Source organism: Phyllostomus hastatus, unplaced genomic scaffold, assembly GCF_019186645.2.
Source record: "Phyllostomus hastatus isolate PE091 unplaced genomic scaffold, TTU_PhHast_1.1 phas_contig_40, whole genome shotgun sequence".
Classification (NCBI taxonomy): Eukaryota; Metazoa; Chordata; class Mammalia; order Chiroptera; family Phyllostomidae; genus Phyllostomus; species Phyllostomus hastatus.
The window spans coordinates 10,631,017-10,645,834 of NW_025333872.1; the positions used below are offsets into that span (position 1 = coordinate 10,631,017).

The 14,818-nt window shown below is 40.9% G+C and overlaps 1 pseudogene; it reads right to left on the bottom strand.

Moving 5' to 3' along the window:
• Positions 1 to 611: 611 nt before the first annotated feature.
• Positions 612 to 1,646, bottom strand: LOC123821449 (annotated as a pseudogene).
• Between the last annotated feature and the right edge of the window lie 13,172 nt (positions 1,647 to 14,818).

The window sequence follows — 14,818 nt, forward strand, 5'->3', positions numbered from 1 at the left end:
ATGTACGTGGGGTCTCTGACTCTTCCATGTATGCAGAGTTCCCATACATGTGTATATAATTAAATTTGGTCATTTTTCTCTTACTAGCACATTTCATGTCTATTTAATTATTAGACCAGCTGAAAGAAACTTGAAGGTAGAAGACAGTTTCCTCTTCCCCCATAATTTGAAGATATTTGCCCTTCTGTAGTGTAAACCTTCCCTCTTCCTCCCTAAGTCTTCAGTAAATTCTATATCACATGCTTGGAGTGAATGCTTCTGCAGGAAGGAGATATGGTACCCAGAACTTTGCCAGGTGGTTCATCAGAAAGCTAAGAAACTCGGGAAAAATGGGACCTTGGATCAGAACACTCTGTAAGCCTCCTGGAAATACAGTTACCTTAAGGTGGACTTTGCACGCCCATTGGGCATGGAATGGGGTGCGAGATAATTACCTCTAGATACTTGGGGCCAGTGAAGTTCCAGCTGATGGCTAACTTAAAGATGCTGCTCAACAAATTTGTTGAAAAACAAAAAAACAAAAAATCAAAATACAGGGGAGGGAATAATGAGAATAAAGAAAAATATAAATATTTGTACCTGAATTTAAGAACTGGGCTCTTTTTTAATACTCAGATTTTTATTTTAAAATCTGATCTGCCAGTTTGGTGTTTTCCACCAACTCAAGGAAGAGCAACCTTCACAGGCTTTAAAATATTTTGCTTATGAAGAGCTGCCTTTCTGGGAAACATAGCCGCAGCCAGTGCTGTCTTTTTTAGATGATTTCTTAGTCTTTTTTGCTTTCCTTGGCAGCCCTGTTAGATTGTTGTAGTTGAGCCTGTCGAACAAATTCAAAAAGTCTGGAGGCTTTCCTACAAATAAAATGTATTCAAGGGTCTTAGAAACACAGATAGGCAAAAACCTAGAAGTATTCCAAAGAAAGAAAAGTTAAAAGTTCTTACAGCAAAAAGTACTTTTTGAGAATTATATTAGTCCTGCATTCTTAGCCCTAGGATTGGCCCAGGATGGTTCCCAGTCAGATGTCGGGCAGTCGGGATGGGATGCCATGTGGCCTGGAAGGTGGGTGCCAGGAGGTCTGGTCATGACCCGCGGTCTGGACAATGGATGTCAGGTAGATGTATAAGTGAGTCCTTCAGGGAGTGATTAGAGGGTTATCTGGATGTCCAGATGCATATGCATCCGGGCATTGACATGGGACTGACAAGTTCAGAAAAGTTTAAGTTTCCAGACCAGTTTGAACAAGAAAGGAGTCTTTCCTCCTGTCATTATGTGAGTAATTTCAGCAGCTTGGTTAAAGAGACTCCATTTTATAGATTCTGTATCTTCTCCTTTCCTCAAGCCTTTCTGATTCCTTTTGGCCACTATATCAGCAAGCAATGCTCCAGTGACGGCCTTTTGGATTTGACTGCATGGTGGGTTCTTTTCTTTGGAATGTTTTTGGGCTGTCCCTTTTCTTGCATTCTTCTGTGGAGGACAGACAGTCCAATTTATCTGCTGAGGATTCCTCTAGGAAAGGAATGCTGACTTGCATTTTGCCCCAAGATATTGGGAAGCCTTTCCGTCTTCCTAGTGTATAGCCTCCCTTGTCCAGGGTAGACTTCACATCCACCAGGACAGCAGAGCTTAACCATCAAGGCTGTGGCCATAGGGGAAGAGGAAGGATGGCAAGGAGGAGAACTGAGTCCTGATTCTTTAGTGCAAACATAGAAATGAAAATAGCATCCCTGTAATAATAAGGACTGCTCAGAGATAGAATTTTCACTCACAAAGTGTCATTAGAGGTTTTGGCAAAATTAAAATTTTGAGGAAACTTCTTGACCTCTCATTCATTCCCTCCCCTGATGTCAGACACTTTCCCGTAAGCACTTGCTTTACCAAAGGACAAATTTCTAACCACAAAATACCTCTAAATGAGGGAATTTTATCCTCTTCTCCAAGTCCATGAAGCTCCCCACTGGATAAGGGAGTAACCACTGAGATTCAGCATTGCACTCTCATGCCTTTCCCCTCTCTACATCTTCCTGCCCAGCACTGAGCACATAAAAGGACTTAACAACTAACTGCATGTTCACTGGGTACATACTCTCCACCATCTCTCTTTCCCTTCCCTTCCCTTCCCCAATGTTCATGTCCTAATTCAAGACCCAGCATCTCCTACTTTATCCCCAGGTCCCCAATATAGCTTTCTTGCTGGACTAACAATTTATCTGCTCTCAATCGATTTCTGTCCTACCTTCAACTAATCTTAAAATGCTATTTGATTCTGTTCTTACCTGTGCCCTATTGTGAAGAATTAAGTATAGACTATGCCCCAGCGTGTTTCCTGGACTTATTCATCAACTTTCTGCTCCCTTGGGAAGAATTTAGTTCATCCTATTTTCTAGACAGAGTGCTTTTTACACTCTCCCACTGTCAGAAATAATTGTTTATGTGTCTGTTTCCACACAAGATTAGGATGTTCTAGGACACAACTATGCCTTAGTTCTCCGTAGCTTTGGGGCTCCAGCCCAATGCACACACTCCATGACTGTTTTGCATGAATGATGGGCATGAAGTAAATGATTTTAAAATAACTAGGAAGCTACAGCCCTGGTTGGTGAGGTTCAGTGGATTGAGTGCCGGCCTGTGGACCAGAGTTGACAGTTTGATTCCCAGTCAGGATACATGCCTGGGTTGCAGGCCAGGTCCTCATTAGGGGGCGCACAAGAGGCAATCACACATTGGTATTTCTGTCCCTCTCTTTCTCCCTCCCGTCCCCTCTCTCAAAAATAAATTAAACTTTTTTTTAAATAAAATAAAATAATTAGGATGCTACAGTATTGAAAGCATCCCACAATTTGGAGTGAGACAATTGTGTTGTAGTAGAAAAATAAAGATTTGAGAATAAACTAATCCCTGTGACTGAGGAACTGTGTTGGACAAGTTCCGTACACTTCCTGAGTCCTGGGCACTTCAATCTGGTTGTTATGAGGACGGGATGCAAGCTGTCTGGTGTCAGACCCTGGCTTGATCATTTGCTGACTATGAGATATTATGCAAGTTACTTCACCTCTTTACACTTCAGTTTCTTCATCTGTAAGTGAGAAAATCATGGTCCCTACCTCACAAAGTTGTTTGTGAAAATTAAATAAGATAATATATGAAATATGCTTAGGACAGTGCCTGTTCCCTCTAAGTGCAAAATAAATGTTACATCTCGTTACTAAAACACCTAAGCAACCTCCTCTTATTTAAGCCTCCTACTTTTGCGTATGCTGTTCCCTCCTTATTATTCTTATCAAAATCTCACAGATGTCTCAGTTTTTTAAAGTAGAATTTTTGGCTAGCTTAATGTAACATCTGTTCAGTATCTATGAGAAGCACCATAGCAATTATCCCTAAAACTGGCTGATCATAGGAATTGTTTGTGGTCCTTGTAGAAAATACCTAGTCACTAGCCTATCCCAGAACTTCTAAATCCTGAGACAAGCATTTTTAACTAGGCACCAGGCGGCCCTTATGAGGAGCAACTTTAAGAAGCATTGTCATATAGCATATTTCTCAAATTCCCCAGCTTTCAAGTTAGGCCCATCTGCCTTTTGAATTCCCCTTTACCAAGCTCCAAGACCTGGTTAAGTTTCTTAACTTCTCTAAGTCTCAGCTTAGAGACTTATCCTTATCTATAACATGGGAATAATAATTGTACCTATTTAATAGGATTGTCAGGAAGATGAAATGAGACATTATATAATACATTTACCCCAATGCCTGGCAGAGTAAATGCTCAGTCAATGTAAGGCTATATCAAGTGCCTACTATGTGCTACTTAATACTTGGCACAACCTCTTTATTCCCTATGCCAAGATACCAATATCTTTTTTTTTCAGATTATATTAAATTATATAACTTATATGTACTGAATGGTTACTATGAGAAAACAGGTTCATATAATTTAGTTATCTTATCCAAAATCATAAGGCCACCCAGCAGCAGAGCCAAGATATCAGTCTAAACATTTATTGCTTCAAAGCCCACTATCTTGCCACTATATCACTCTGAGACATATAAGATCTCCTTCTTTAAAATGCTATACATTATATTTCTATCTCTCTTTATTATTTGTCAAAATTTGTCAGATATTACTTTGGTGTCACTATGTCTCTGCCAAGTTTTCAACTTATTTGTAATCATGTCTTATCACCTCTATAAACCAGTCGTGTTTCATTATAGAAAAGGCCTCAGATCTTCTTATTTTCCTTCAGTGAGGGAGAAATGCTATTGTGAAGCATGTATATAGTGCTTTGTTCATAGTAACCACTCAGCAAATATTAACTGTGTAAATTGAAATGTAACTGAATTGATTTAAATGTGTGGAACAAATGTCCTCCATGTCAAAGCCAGAATGTAATTACTTTAAGTTCCTTTAAAGATTAGAAGCTCTTCATAAAAAATTGCATTACATTAAAAAGGGGTCAAGTTCTTTGGCCCAAGAATTCTGGTAGTCAGTCACCCTGAAGCTGGCTGAGGGATTGGCTTTCCGGGGACCACTGTGGCATGGCACCTGAGGGGACACTCCATGTACATCCTACCAAGCAGGGCACTCAGCTTCCTGCACCCAGAAGAAAGGAAACATCTCTTTTCCCAGTGAATGTTGGGGAAATGAGTTGGCTATAGAACCACAAAATCATCCACATGCTTAAGAATGTGATATGAAATTTAGGAGTCAATGCCTTCATTTTCCAATTGAACTGTATTTTTTTCTGATTTGGGAGCTGGAGGATGAAAATGGCCTGTTTTTATGGTTTAGAATATTATTATAAGCCTATGTGAAATTCTGAGTTTAAAGGAACTAGAAGAGTCTTTTTTGACTGTGAATATTGCCTTTTATCTGGAGAAAAATATTGTCTACTTTAGACTTATTATAAGAAAAATAAATGTCCACCTCCCTTTGTGGCAGCAGAATAAGGAGAAGTTGAGTCACCCTATATTTGTGGAGGCTGAGACACAGAATCTGCCTTCCCCTTGCTGAAGCGCCCTTAAAAACATAGAAACAAATGGAATATAGCCTCTCTGTGGCTTAAAATGCTTCTTTTAATTTGTTTTACCTAAAGTACCCTTCTCTGATGAGGATTCTCAGACTTCTTTTTCCTATCACTGACCATCAGTGGGGTGTTTTGAGTGAAATGCAGGGCTCCCACGGCTCTTACCTATTCATGGTGCTTTTGCAAGTGCAGTCAGGCTCCTGTGCGAATGAGTCTTCTTTTGGATCTGCTCCTAGGAACACATGCAGGCTAGATTCACAGTAACTACTCCTTCGTTCCTCTTTCTTCTGACAAGGTGGAGTTTTCTTAACATTTCTTGTAGTTCTGTGATCCTGCCTTCTCAGGTTGATAATATCCAGGTCCCTGGTTATGAAGAAGCTTCCTGAGAATGCCCTTATGAAAATGTTCACCTCCCTTGCTAAGATTCCTGGGCTCCCCTCTGACCATGTAAGGCCAGGAGAGGCCTGGAGAAGTGTCCCTGTGTCCTAAACCCATCAAATCCTCTTCAGGGGTTTGGATCAAGAGTGCAACTTCTCTCTCACCCACTGAGTTGCTGGGAAGACAGGGACTTCTGGGGAAGCATACATTAAGACTTAGGGGGCACAGTGGGCATTCCTTTTTTTCCCACCTTATTTAACTCTGGGGTAGTTGTGATGAAATAGAATAGATCAGGCAATAGATAGTAGAGACCTTGTGCAAGTTATTCAAACTCTGAATGCCTCAATGGTCTCATTTGTAAACAGAGGTAATAAGAGTTTATACTTCATAGAAGACTTGAGTAGTCAATAAATGGAAAGTATTTTTGTTATAAGGCAATATAGAAATAGAGGCTTTGTCAGCAGAGTGAGGCAATGAAGTTATTCTCTGACAAAGTTTTCCATTGGCAAAAGAATATATTATTTGCTTACAGCTCTAAAGTGCCTCTCGCCAAAGAATCTGAAGGACTTCAAGCCTTTATCAGCAAAGATACTTCTGGATGGAGCCACTAGTGATTCTCAGGGCACAGAGGCCCAAAAAATGCCCCTCTGGGTGCCCTGTAGAGTGCAGAGAAGAAGAAATAGTTGAGAGAGGCCAACGGGGTGGGAGTGGAGAAAAGACAGACCACACTGGAAAAGGCCTCAGGTACCTATGTGAGGTTGGCTCTATGAGACCAGGAGGAGACTCTGGGTACATGCAGAAATACTTGGCCCTTCCTTGTGCACTGCAATAGTTTGCCCAACAGTAACATTTTGCTTCATGTTCCGGTAATAAACTTTCTTGCACACTTGTCCAGACATTTGGCACCTGATGGAGATGTCTTCCTGGAGGCTTCTAGAAAGGCTGGGAGCACTCGAATCAGTGCATTTTAGAGAGAGAGAGAAAGGGAGAGAGAGAAATATCAATTTGTTGTTTCACTTATTTATGTATGCATTCATTGGTTGCTTCTTGTATATGCCCTGATCAGGGATCAAACCACAATCTTGGCATATCAGGACAACACTCCAACCCACTGACTTACCCAGCCAGGGCAGCTCCAATTCTTTAGGCTCAGGAGAGAAAAAATTGGGAGAAGAAGTGAGGGCAAGATCCAAAGAAGAAAAAGAAAGCTATGGCAAACTTTTTCCAGAGAAATAAGACTTACATCATGATGGGACATTATTGAGTTATACCTACAGGTGTTGGGGAATTCCAGGAAGGGAGAGATCAATAGGGACAGGGAGATAGGAATAAATATTTATCCAAGCATCTACTCTAATTTTTCCATTTCACAACTTGAAAGTTGGGTATTATTTTCCCTGTTTTACTCAGAAAATTGCATCATAGTGAGATTTAGAATTGTGCCCATGCTCATGCAGCTAATAAGTAGTTGAGTCTAGATTTGAACCCAACTTCTGACCAAGAGGGAGGCATAGGTAGATACACTGTGCCTCTTCACACAACCAAAAGAAGGACAACAACAAATTTAAAAACAAAAAACAACCGGAACTGCCAGAAAATCAAACTGTATGGAAATCTGACAACTAAGGAGTTAAAGATGAAACATTCATCCAGACCGGTAGGAGGGATGGAGATGGGCAGCTGGGGCAGAGAGAGGACTTGTGGCAAGGTGGCCACTGGCAGACAGGGCAGTCCCACATTCACATGCGGATTAACCAGGAGAAACAACTGGGGAGCGAGACAGACCACACAAGCCAGGTTTCCAGCTCAGGAAAAGAAAGCCTCAAAACCTGTGGCTATAAAAATCTGTGGGAATGGCAGTGGTGGGAGAAACTCCCAGCCTCACAGGAGAGTTCATTGGAGAGATCCACAGGGTTCTAGAATGAACACAAGCCCACACACCCAGGAATCAGCACCAGAAGGGCCCAGTTTGCTTGTAGATAGTGTGAGAAATGACTGAAAGCCAGCGGAGAGCTGAGCAAACACCATTGTTACCTCTTTAACCCATCCTGCACATACAGTGCCACAACGCAGTGATGTGGGTTGCCCTGCCTTGGCAAATACTTAAGGCTCCACCCTTTACAACATTACAGGTGAGCCAAGACAAGGAAATATGGCCCAAATGAAAGAATAGATCAAAACTCCAAAAATAGAGCTAAGCGACAAGGAGATAGCCAATCTATCAGATGAAGAGTTCAAAACACTGGAAAAAGTGAAGGCTATGCAAAGGGAAATAAACCAAAATACACAGGGAACCAACAGTAAAGGGAGGGAAACCAGGACTCAAATCAACGATTTGGAGCAGAAGGAAGAAATAAACATATCCAACCATAACAGAATGAAGAAATAAGAATTCAAAAAAAAATGAGGAGAGGCTTAGGAACCTCAAGGACAACTTTAAATGTCCCAACATCCAAATCATAGGGGTGCCAGAAAGAGAAGAGGAAGAGCATGAAATGGAAAACTTATTTGAAAAAATAATGAAGGAGAACTTCCCCAATATGACAAAGGAAATAGACTTCCAGGAAGTCCAGGAAGCTCAGAGAGTCCCAAAGAAGTTAGACCCAAGGGAGCACACACCAAAGCACACCATAATTAAAGTTAACCAAAATTAAAGATAAGGAGAGAATCTTGAAAACAGCAAGAGAAAAGGAGACAGTTACCTACAAAGCAGTGCTCATAAGACTAGCATCTGATTTCTCAAAACAAACCTTGCAGGCAAGAAGGGTATGGAAAGAAGTATTCCAAGTCATGAAAGGCAAGGACCTACATCCAAGATTACTCTATCCAGAAAAGCTATCATTTAGAATGGAAGGGCAGATAAAGTGCTTCCCAGATAAGGTCAGATTCAAGGAGTTCATTGTCACCAAGCCCATATTGTATGAAATGTTAAAAGGACTTATTTAAGAAAAAAAAATGAAACTATGAACAGTAAAATGACAGCAGACTCACAAGTATCAACAACTGAACCTAAAACAAAACAAAAACAAACTGAGCAAAGAACTAGAACAGGGACGGAATCACAGAAATGGAGATCACATGGAGGGTTATTAGCAGAAAGGGAGAGGGAGGAGAATGGTGGAATAGGTACAGGGAATAAGGAGCATAAATGGTAGTCACAAAATAGACAGGGGAAGGTTAAGAATAGTATGGGAAATGGAGAAGCCAAAGAACTTATATGTACGGCCCATGGACATGAAATAAGGGAGAGGAATGCTGTTAGGAGGGGGTGGCAGGGTGAAGGGGAATAAAGGGGAGAGACAATGGGACAACTGTAATAATATAATCAATGAAATATACTTTAAAAAAGTAAGAAATTTTAAAAAGTAGATTTGAACCCAGGTTTGTCTATATCTAGTGTCCTTTCTCATTCCACTCTTTCTTGGACTTGAGATGAAAATTGAAGAATGATTTTGAATTGGATGGATGGTGGTAATATGGAAGGACTGTCCAGTGCAAGGAAGTATGGGTTAGTATGGAAGTATGGGAAGCTGGTGTTTTATAAGAGTGAATCCTTATTTTCTTTACTTTGGGAATTGTGCATAAATCAGGCAGGAGATTGAAAATATCCCAGTGGCCTTCTTCCCTTGGAAACTCTCCTGATGATCTGGTGCCACAGAATTTTGCCTCGGCAGGTCTGTGGAGACAGTCCAACACGCTGCTGCAAAGTTCCAGCAGCCTCTCCATAATTTTATGAACAGATGGCACCATTTGGACTACATTTCAGGATTTACAGATTTTGTCCAGGAATTTTTTTATTTCCCTTTTCTGTGTATAATTCATGTGAGCCTTGATACCTTGCCTGGTTGAAACATTTTATTTTTAAATTCTACACTCTCAGTTGGTCTCTACCTGACTAAGCCACTGGCCAATTTAAACAAATAAATAGTAATTTTTGTTATAGTAACTCATGACTAATTTTTGAAAAAATAATTCAAACTAAAATTTTTGTGAGAATTTTTGAAGTTCACTTGAATGTTTTTCTCCCTAATTCTGGCACTAAGGTAGTCAGAGAGGAAAGGAGAATTAGCAATGGATGGTTGCACTGCTAGTTACTTACATACATGTTTTCTTATTTTATCATCATTAGTAATCTGAGGCTCTCACCCAGGCTGGTGTGGCTGAGTGGATTGAGTACCAGCCTATGAAGCAAGGGGTCGCTGGTTCGATTCCCAGTCAGGGCACATGCCTGGGTTGTGGGCCAAATCCCTTGCAGGGGGCACATGAGAGGTAACCACACATTGATGTTTCCCTTTCTTCCCCCCCTTCCCCTCTAAAAATAAGTGAAATCTTTAAAAAAATAATAATCTGAGGCTCTCAGGTACATATAATTGAATTGATAGAACAAATCAGATGCTTTAATTTGTGATGCATTATTGACAGCACTACCTGCATAGTCTCTTTTCAATCCAATTTTATGCAATTATGTCACCTTCGCTTAACACACTCAGTGTCATTCTCCATCTCCTTTTCCACTGTACATACTCATGCTCATGTATTTAATGTATATCATCCACCATCCACACTTCTAGTAATAAAATTGTATAACAATGAACAACACAAAGTATTACTTTATGTTGTAAATCAATTGTATTGTACTAAGTATTTCATTTTGCTTCTCCTTTTTAGACTCAATATTATATTTGTGAACTAGAGAGGGAGAGAAACATTGATATGAGAGAGAAACATCAGCTGCCTCCCCTACATGCCCATATTGTGTAGATCGTGGATTCGAACCTGCAACCTAAGCATGTGCCCTAACTGGGAATCAAACCTGTTACCTTTTGGTATACAGAACAATGCTCCAACCAACTTAGGCACCCAGCCAAGGCAACTAATTTCTTCTTTTTGATTGATACACTGTACTTGATAATATGCGTATACCACATTATGTTCATTTATTATCTGTTGATGAACTTTTAGATTGGTTCCAAATCTTTGCTTTGATAGACATTAATAATAATGCAACAATCACCTTTCCCTCATTTCTGTGTGAATGGTTTTCTAAGGTATTTACCCAAATATGGAATTTCTTGGGTCCTAGGCTAAATTTGTGCTTAATTTCACTAAATAACACTAAATTGCTCTCCAAAGGCTCAGGATCTTACCAACAGTTCATGAAACTCTCTGTTTCCCCATTTTCACCAGCATTTGATAGCAAATAATTATGCCTACTATTGATAGAGTGGAATCTTACTTTAATTGCATTTTGTATAACTACTAATGAGGCTAAGTCTTCATGAACTCATTAGCTATAAGAATTTCCCTGTCCTGGCTGGTGTGGCTCTGTGAATTAGCATTGGCCTGCCAAACAAAAGGTCGCTGGTTCAATTCCCAGTCAAGGCACATGCCTGGGTTGTAGGCCAGGCCCCCAGTTGGGGACATGCAAAAGGCAGACACACATTGATGTTTCTCTCTCACATTGATGTTTCTCTCCCTCTCCGTCTTCCTCCCTCCCCTCTTTCTAAAAATAAATTTTAAAAGTCTTTTTAAAAACTTTCATAAAAAAAAGAATTTTCTTCTGTGAATTACCCATTCATAGCTATTGCTCATTTTTCTATGAAATTGCCCATCATTTTCTTTCAGATTTACAGGAATTCCTATATATTCTAGATGTTTATCTGTTAAAAATATGCAATATTTTGTTATCAATATACTTTGTAAATATTTTACATCAGTCTGCCACTTTGAAGTCAACAGTTAACTTCTTATATACCACCCATTCTTGAACAAAACCTTTTATTTTAATATAGTAAAAACCAACACAAATTTTTCCCCTTATGGTTTTGGAGTTTCATTTTTAAAATCACCATTAGCTCCACTTCCAGCAGAAGGGCCGTGTGAAAAGCCCTGTGGACTCGCTCTACAGGAAACAACTGCAATTGGTGGAAACTGGAAAAGCAACCATTTAAAATCTGGAGAAATTGTCCTCAGGACGTATAGAATGTGAAAAAATATTTATTCAAGAAATCTGCTAAATCTCAGTAATAACACCATGATCTGTAGCCCTTGAGCCCTCACTGCTCGTCTCTTCCTTTACTCACATCTCTTCAGTGACTGAGCTCCAATCCAGGGACTGAAAGCAAGGCTTCTTCTCCTCTCAGCTTCCAGACACACCAGGAGGTATCTCACCAGGAGTGGCAGACCACCAGCGTTTCTCCTCCTCCACTGCCCACCCCAGGCCCTAAGATGCTGAAGCTAAATTCCTGGGGAGTATGACCATAAAACAGTGGCCTTCCTTCCCCATCCATCCCATACCCATAGGGGCACAGGCTTGGCCCCAGGTGTGGCAGGCTGAAAATAATGGGGCCCAAACCACCCTTGCCCCAGCTTACCCATAGCGCACAGATTTCACACTAGGAGAGGCCAACTGTGATGACCAGAGACTATCACCCCACCTCCCCACCCCACATCCTGCTCAGTAAGCAGGGCTGTCACTTCAGGGAGAGGTGTGTCATTGTAAGGCATCAGAGATTTTACAGAGAGGAAGAGAGGCAAAATCTCCCTTCCACTTAGACGAACCTCTGAGATCACATTGGTCCATAAGAACAGAAAGCTCTTCCCAGAGAAAGGGACTTTATTTGAAACAGACTGTGAGAAAGTTCAACCCTAAAAATCACTTTCAAAAACAATGGAGAACAAGAGGCTGGTAGCTCCATTGCAGTATCAAGTTGAACAATAGGTCAGCCAGTGTACCCAAAAGAATAAGGGAAAGACTCAGCTGAGGATGTCAAAACACACTTCAAAGGCTTGCTTCAAAAATTACTCTGCAAAGGGGCCAAATGTAATTGGATCAGACTGGGGAGCAAGTTAACACCCAGGGTATTGTCTAAGACAATAGAGCAATCAGCCAGCAATTAGAGCAGCCCAAAAGCTCAGTGTGATACCAATGAGGCAGATAGTTCCACAGAGATTCCAGGGAAAGAGGCAGCCAAAGCAAACCCTGATGAAATCACTCTCATCCCAGTGTGACAGTTCCACGTACAATTCTGTCAATAAAGTAAACATCTTAGGAAAGAAATTAGCCAAGTTGTCATGTACGCTTACAGCTGTGAAATGTTGCAGAAAGAAATTGAGGAAGACCTAAGTAAATCTTCATGGATTAAAAGAGTTAATATTTTTAAGATGATGATATTCCCCAAATTTATCTACAAATTCAATGCAATCCCTATAAAAGTTCCAATCACATTTTTTACAGAAATTGATGAACTGATCCTAAAATTTATATAAAATGCAAGGGACCTAGAATAGCTAAAACAATCTTGGAAAAGAATAGCCAAAACAATCTTTAAAGGAACAGTATAGAAAAAGTGAACGACACAGACTGGAAGAAAATATTTTTGAAGCATTTGTCTGATTAGAGTCTGGTATCCAGAATAAGAAAAAACACAGCTCAACAACAAAAACATAAATAACCTTAGTAAAAATGGGCAAGGGATTTGAATAGACATTTCTCCAAAGGAGATATACAAATGGCCAATAAAACATGATGTAAGGTACATATGTAATTTTAAATTTTCTAGTAGTGTTACAGAACACGGGCCAAGGGGAGTATGTATATACTATTACCGAAACCCCCCTAGGTTTGCATTGTCTGCCGCCAGAGGAAAGCCATCTCTCAATGCCAGAGATTTGTGAAAAGGGTAGGAAATGTTTATTTAAAGCTTAAATGTTTATTTAAGTCACACAGACTTAAAGTAGTGACCTAATATCTTCAATAAAATATCAAAGTCCTTTAGGATACCCACAGACGCATACAATCCTTCCTTCTCCCTCTGCCCTAATTTGGGGTACCATATCTCAGGAAAAGAAGTAGACGTCCATGATTCAGGCTCCCAGCACCATCAGCTGTGTCACTGCCAGGATCTCCAGTTAATCCAAAGTCATGTGGCACCTTTTCATGGCCCACTAGCAAACGTCCTTTCACCCTTTTTCTTCCAAGCAAAGTCTCTCCTGCTTCTTAAGCCATGTGGCCAAGGGGTGCACCCCAAAGTCACATGGTCCTCTCCCTGGCAAAGCTGTGGTGGTCCCTACTTTGCCAAAGCCACATGGTTTTCTCCTCACCAAAGCTGTGGGAGTCCTCACTCTGGCAAAACCACATGGTTCTCTCTTCAGTGGCTGCCGTGTCTGGGTTTAAATCCTCGTGCCAATCTTCCTCTGCACCCCCATTTCTGACTCCTCCTACAATCAGTTACACCTGCCAGCATTCCTGTATTATTCCAAGTTCACTGGGCTGCCATTGTGAGTCTGGGCAGGTGTGTCCCCATGTCATGGAGCCAATCTTCTCCAAGCTCCCACGCAGGCGCTGTAACCAGGGGGAGCTGCTCCCCAGTTACATCTTGGGTGGAAGTCACTTCCATCCCCCTGGCTCAAGGCATGGCCACAGCTATTTAACATATCTATGAAACCAGTTAAAGGTTATAGATGTGTTAAATGACCACGCCAGAGGTTAGCTGCAAAGCTGTGGCTGCACAAAACAGCTCTGCGTGTTCCTGCTCCATGTGTCCCTTCCCCCAACTCACACCTGTGGGGGGTGGGGGGAGGACACCCTATATATCTTTCTAATATTTCCTAGACACGTTGAGCTCTGGACACCATTCCAAATCCCTATTTGAGGCCCTCCTGTTGGCTGCACCCTGTATCAGTAACTACAATAAAAAATGTAAATCTCTGACCAGTGTGACTCAGTTGGTTGGGTGTCATCCCTCAAAGCAAAAGATCGCTTGTTTGATCCTAGGTCGGGGCACATGCCTGGGTTGTGGCCTGGCCCCAGTCATGGCGCTTCCGAGAGGCAACCTGTGGGTGTTCCTCTAGCAAGTCAATGTTCCTCTTCCTGTCTTCCTCCCTCCCCCCCTCTATAAGAATGAATAAATAAAATCTTTTAAAAAGTAAAAAGAAATTGGTAGAATTTATTTCAATCATATGTTATATTTTATCTAATATATCCAAAATGTATATATCCAATGTTTTGACATGTAACTAATATAATGAAAGTATATATGAGATCACTGACATTTTTGATAATAAGTCTTCATAGTCTGGCATTTTGCATTTATGGCACATCTCTGTTTGGACTACCCATGTTTCATGTATTCAGTTACTTGCAGCTAGCGGTTCCTGCATTAGACCGCAGATTTCCATAGCAACCTGCGCTCACCCCTGTCATAACACATCACTCAGGATTGTTATTCTGGGTTTCTAGCCTGTCTTTTCTTGAACTGTGAGGCCCCTGAAGGCAGAGACTGTCTTCACCACTGTTCCATCCTTGCAATCTAATGTAGGGCCCAGTGCATATATGTTTGTTGAGTGTACGTGGTTAGAAGGTAAGGATGCCAATTTTAGCCTACTTGAGATGTTGACCTTTGTGGTCTTCCACCCCT